The sequence below is a fragment of the Adiantum capillus-veneris genome, chromosome 22, assembly GCF_014529385.1.
Source record: "Adiantum capillus-veneris isolate H3 chromosome 22, ASM1452938v2, whole genome shotgun sequence".
NCBI classification, from domain to species: Eukaryota; Viridiplantae; Streptophyta; class Polypodiopsida; order Polypodiales; family Pteridaceae; genus Adiantum; species Adiantum capillus-veneris.
The window spans coordinates 91693721-91700178 of record NC_140952.1 but is presented as its reverse complement, the minus strand read 5'-3'; the positions used below and the strand labels follow the sequence as shown (position 1 = coordinate 91700178).

The 6458-nt window shown below is 39.3% G+C and overlaps 2 pseudogenes; both read left to right on the top strand.

Moving 5' to 3' along the window:
• The first annotated feature begins 406 nt into the window (after positions 1 to 406).
• Positions 407 to 1318, top strand: LOC147429790 (uncharacterized; annotated as a pseudogene).
• Positions 1319 to 1992: 674 nt separating this feature from the next.
• Positions 1993 to 3045, top strand: LOC147429789 (uncharacterized; annotated as a pseudogene).
• The last annotated feature ends 3413 nt before the right edge of the window (positions 3046 to 6458 follow it).

Here is a 6458-nt window from a genome sequence, read left to right as displayed (position 1 = left end):
AACTTTAATGAGCATAGACCAAAAGGAAATGTTTTAAAATTTAAGTGAACATAAATCAAAAGCTACTTTCCTCGTAAATTGTGGCAAAAGCTTTTACTTTCCTCGTGGATTGTGTTCTTTTATCAAACAGATGATTGCACGAACAGATCCTGGTCCGTCCCTATCAAACAGATGATTGCACGAACTTTTTTAATGCCATCCCATTTATCACTAATGCCAACCTTTTTCTCGACATTTTCTCAAGGCTCAAGAAAATGATTTCTATGGATCTGGCTTTGGATATTAGAAGCGAACCTATCTTGTCCTAAGCTCTGCATTTGTCTCTGGATGCTTCACTCTTACAATGCCTCACTCAGTTCTTATTACATATGAAGAAAGAGTTCTCTCAATTAGATATGACACAGAGATGTGTGATATTAGTCTCACTGCTCTAAAGGAGTATTTTCAACTTGCAGACCAAGACATTATTCTATCTGAAGCAACTTCTATAGATGATGTAGTTGTATCTCTTTCTATAGTTTCATTAGAGGATGGAAGTCATGGGTATAAGCTTCATGATAACAATGGAGGTGTTTACAAGCTAGAAAAGCGACAAGTACAAAAATTAGTAGAAAAAGAGATTAGCATTCTTTCAAATCTTCAGAAGCTTCCACTGTTTAGCTCTCTTCATGTTGCTCTTTCTTCAACACAAGTTAGTCAAAAACTTGATGAGCTTCCTCTTGAATATGATGGCTAGTGTTTGTTTGAGCTTCCACCTTGCAAAGATGGTTCTAACATGAAAGGCATGGAGCAAAGGCTTGATGGACATGTTTGGACAACATACAAGACCAGCTCTATTGATGCCTTTAAAGGAATAGTGAGAATAAGTAGGTGTTGTGGACACTTAAGGTGTTATAACATTGATTGTGCTTGTGTAGATATGTTTGGAGCAGTGAATGAGACTCAGTGGAAAGGCAAGCTTCAATCTGTGCCACCTGTTGGACCATTGAACAAAGAAAATGGAGTTCTTCTTTGTAAGAACTGTGGTGAATCACCAGAATGTATCCAAAATTGTCAAGCATTCATATGCTACGGTATCCCTCGAGATAGAGATGGCACAACAAGATGTGCCATACACATGGGCTTCCATAATCATCCAGTGGCAAAGGGGTTATCAAAATGGGTGGAGGAGGTTGTTCACAATAAGGTGTTCACATGGGAAACCATTGAGCCTTCTAGCACATGCAAGCAAATTGAAGTCTCAGTCACAAGGGACTTGATCATGGAGATGTTGATTCATGAGGATGGTGCTTCTCACAAGACTTCTTCAGAGTGCTAGATCAAATTACTCCCATATCTCAAAAAGCTCGAATCAGAAGGTCCATCCAGGCTGCTAGAAAAGATTTTCTTCAAGGGGACAGTGGGCTGGATGCTATTTTGAGACTGAAACAAAGATGCATATATCCATTTATCCAAAGTGTTCTTTTTCCTGATGAACTTGGTGATGATAGCCAGCCACATGTGTTTAAGATGTCATCTAAGTGTCCAGGTTCAGGAGTGGATCTTGTTAATCGAATGCAAGTAGGTGGCTCATTGGAGGGCCAATGGGTGCATTTTGATCATGTGCATCGGGTGAAGGGGTGGTGCACAATGGGAGCCCATGTATATGATCCACATGTACGTGAGTTGCTCACAATCGCAACCTGTGAGTTTAAGGTGCAAGATCACCATGCTCAGGTTCAATTTTGAAAAAGGTTAAACAACCAAATGGTGCAAAATGGTTTTCCACTTCCTCAATTTAGAGGTTTCATGTGAGATGAGGCTCAGCAAAATTGGATTGTAGTGCGCACAGTCTACTTTGGTGGTCCAAATAATAAGGTGGAGGAGAAAGAGAGGTCTTGCAAGTTTCACTGGGAGATACATATGGTGGATCACACTAAGAAGTGCATTAAGCCAGCCTTTCAAGAAGAGCACAAGTATATGTGCAGGCAGTGGAGAAGTGCACCTACTGAGATGGAGAAGGAACGATGTAAGCAAGCTATACAAAACTATTGGACTGACAACCACATTATTGAGGGACAACTACAAAGCTTACAACTATGGCTTGCATGGTGGGATGCACGAGCATCACATTGGATTGATCAGTTTCTTACACAACACAAGGATTTGGGATTTGTACCATCAGCTAACCTATCTGAATCTAAACATGCAAGTATTCGTGCTGCACACGGAGCAACAAAGTATGTCTCATTGTATGAGGCTACCGCTGTTGACCTATGCTTAGCAGTGTAGCAAAGTGTAAAATATAAGTCTTTTATGGATGGAAAATATCATGGTACTAGTCCGGACTTGAAACAACTAGCTGAAAGGCTAATGGAAGGACACAACTCGAGCTATTGAGAAGAAGGTTATTGATTTGACTGCTTCTACAATGGATGCAGTAGGCCTTGCCTCTTCGGAGTATATGAGACAGCCCATGGAGCAAGTAAGTTTGCGTCGAAAAAGAAAGTTGGATCACCCAACTCCGATTCATGAGACTGACAGTCATAGACCTGAATATATTACCATCACAACCTCTAGAGCTATTCCACAATGTCCAAGCTTCAAAGTACAACAGGTAAAGGAGTCTGAAGTTGTAGACACCACTTGGTCCATTAGGAGAGCACCTCCTAAGGCTAAAGTGAGTTGTTTTGGGTTAATCAAGGAGACAGGTTAGAAATACAACATTGAATCTATCATTTTTGGTCGCTAACCTTTCCTCTATGGTCTTAAATTTTTCTTGTCTGATGTAGGTGAGAGGTGTGGGGTTGAGATCAACATAAATGGGGGAACAACATTGCATGGTGTTCTTGCCCCTTGCTTCAAGGGAAGAAGAAGATACCCAAGTGGCACACATGAGCAAGTCATTTGGTTTTGCAATAGCAATGTACAACATGCTTGGAATGTGCATGGATCTGTTATTTTTCCACCAGTTCCTGCACCTGGGGTGTGGCCCATCTCAAAGGGAACGTTTCTATCTTTAGAAGAGACAAGTTTATTGCGAAAGTCAGGCTTTGTTTTGGATGATGGCTCTCAAGAAGGTGCAATTGTAGAAAGCTTTCGATCTCAACCTCCTGTAAGTGCAGCACGCCACAAAAGAGGGATGGTAGAATGGTCAAGTGGAGAAGCAAACTCACCAAAGATTTCAAGGATAAGATTGGCTTGGCAACTAAAATGCATGCAACTGTTCTTAGAGAGAGTATAATAGTCCCAAACAAAGTGCACGTTTTCTTCTTGGAATCAGAGGGATCAAAAGTACGTGGGATTTCATATTCCATCACAATAAGTCAATTTCCACGGCGTACATGTGAGGACTTTGTGAGACGGGATGCAAAGGCAAGTACTTATATTCCATGCAAGCATATATACTTTGTATTTTTAAGGACTCTTAGATTGGATGCAAATGTTCATGCATTTATGCATCAAGCTGCTCTCTCAAATATAGAGTTATTCCAAGCCTTGCATGGAAGACATGTGCTAGTGGCTGCTTAAGCTAGTTTCACCTTTTGGCTATCAACTTCATCCTATTTAGAACTAGATGTTTTAGGCCTTGTATGGAAAACATATGCGAGCAATTTAAGCATGTTTTTCTTTTTATCTATCATCTATATCCTATTTTGGCAACTTACTTTTTTTGTACTAGCTATCCACAACAACCAACTCTCCCCCCCTCCCTTTCCTCTATTCCCTCTTTCTCTATTTCCACTTAACCTAGGTGGTGTATGGAGATCATGATGTTTAATGACAAACCAAGTTATTTATGTGTACTTTTTTGCTGTCAAAATCTCTTTGCAATGAGTCAAATCAAACTAGATTCTCTCACTTTTAGTCGGCAAACTTTAGGTGTTGAGTCACTAAGAAATTTGAAGAGTATTCTTTTTGGTTTTTTCCTTAATGCGAAGTGGAAAAGTTTACTTTTGTGCATTAGTTATTTTAGAGTGTCATTTTTCATGTTTGAACACTCTCTCTCTCTAGTCATGATCTATGTATGAGAAGTGTGAGTGGATTATATGTGTGTCTCTGTAGAAGATTGTAATTATAATCTTTCTTATTTTGAAAAGCTTTATGTTTATGGTTTCAACGACAAAGAAGTAATGGATGTTTATGCCTTAAACATATGGCAAGCATGTCATGATTGTTGTGCAGGTATATAGGTAGTTTATGGGTTGGCCTTCGGATGAGTATGCCATTTTACTAATGATAAATTTTATGGGACTCTTTGGTTTCTTCTCACTTGAGTAACACGCTCTTGGAGCTAATCAATAAAAAGTATGTGGTAAGTACTAACTTAAGGAGAGAGTGGGGATAAATATAACCTAGAACTGAAAATGCTTAGTAAATTTCCTGCATGGTGTTGAGGAATAAGCAAAAAAAGAAAATGGAGCGTACACAGTTTGTATACAAACATGGAATAAAAATAAAGTTAAGCGTAGTCGAGTATTACTAAGATTTTAGCTACAAGATATCTCCAACTCATTTGTCTCGCTCGCTTTGTATCCCTCGCTCGCTTTTCAAGGCTCGTTAAATGGTAGCACCCCCCTTTACGCATGTGCCATCTCTCGGTCACCGCACCACTCCGGGGGGGATTTGTTACCATATACATGTGGTAGTGATGTGTGTGAACACACTAGGACCGCCGGGGCATTTTTTCCCTCTTTAGGAGGTTTTTCCCCTCATGCATTGTATATACACCCATCACTGTAGGGCTATCTATCTTTCCATTGCACACTAAGTAATACACTCTCTATTGTGTACCTTGAGCTTCCTTCGTCTTCTCCAAGCTGTGTGTGTTTTCTTGCAACCCTAATTCCAACACATGTCTCTCTTGAAGTATTTGATCTTAGCTCTTTTGATGGTATATATAGAAGGCCCTTATAGCACAACAATCCAACAACTTCTTTAAAGCCTTGCTGCAAAGTGATTTCTTCCCCTTGTTGGAATTTGAGATTGATGTCACAAGAAAGGGGGTTATTGTGAATTTTTCTCTTCACCTTTGAAGGATGTCAGAGTCATTTGGGTCCATGCTAGTTACTGCAAAGAGCTTGAGCTATTGACTCTTATTAATCATTAGGAGGGGTCTCCATTTTTAGGTGCATGATAGGATTATTGTGATAAAGCATTTGATTTACCTTGTTATTGCCAGGCCAATAAGAAACGACAAAGTCAAATTTGGATAAGAAGTTACTCCATCTTGCTTGTTGGCGATTGAGGACTCAAGATGTCATGAAGTAGTCCAAGTTCTTATGATTTGTATATACCATTATTTTGTGGGGTACTCCTTTAAGAAGATGTCACCACATCTTAAAAGAGTCAACAATAGCCAAAAGCTCTTTGTCATGAATTTCATAATTAATTTTAGTTTCTGAGAATTTTTGAGTGAAAAGCAACAAGACGTTCTTAACATCATCACCAATGCGGGATAATACATCTCCAAGTGCAAAATCTGAGGCATATGTCTCCAAAAAGAAAGGTTTTGTTGGGTTTTCATGTATCCAAATTGGTGTCATCGTGAAGGCCTTCCTATGTGCTTGAAGGGTTTGTTCCAATTCTAAATTCCACACATATTTATCTTTCTCGATTAAACTTGTCAAAGGAGGTAGCAATCTTGGAGTAGTCTTCGATAAAAATTGGCAAAACCCAAAAGCACTGAACATCTCATATAGAGGTCGTAGTTTCCCACTAAATTCCATTCTTGGAGATAATGTAGCCTAAGAACCTCTATTTAGTGAAAATCCATTTCTCTAATTTTGCATGCAAGCCCGTCTCTTGTAATTTTTGAGAAAAAAAACATGATGCTCAAGTTCTTCTTGATTTCTTGAAAATGTGAAAATATCATTTAGGTATATTATCACAAAATCATTTAAATACTCACCAAAAGTACCATCTATCATGCTGAAAGACATATGGGGCATTTGCAAGTCCAAATGGAATGACAACACACTTAAAATGTTTATACATGGTCCATAGGCTGTCTTCCATTCATAAGCTTCCTTTATTCTTACAAGGTTATAAGCACCATACGAGATTAGGGATCGAGTGTAGCTTCTCCGCCATGATCTACGCTCGTCTTGCCCTTCCTAAAAGTTGGATTACCAAAGACTTGGACCATTCTACATAATTGGCCAAGCGAATCTACTCCAAGATTCTTCAGAGATGCTCACAACCAACACTACCATAGAGATGATGTTCATGAAGAATATGAAGTTGAGAAAATCCTTGATTCTAGAATCTCTCGTGGAAGACTTCAGTACCTTATACCTTGGACATTGGAAACGTTATGATGGAAGCAAACAAATATGGGAGCCTACATCTAACCTCCATCGAGCAACGGCCAAAGTTTGCGAGTTTCATTAACAATATACATCAAGATGGCCAACCACTCCCCATAGAACTCGTTGGTAAAGGAGAGGGTATTGTCACAATGAAAGCTCTCAAAAGAG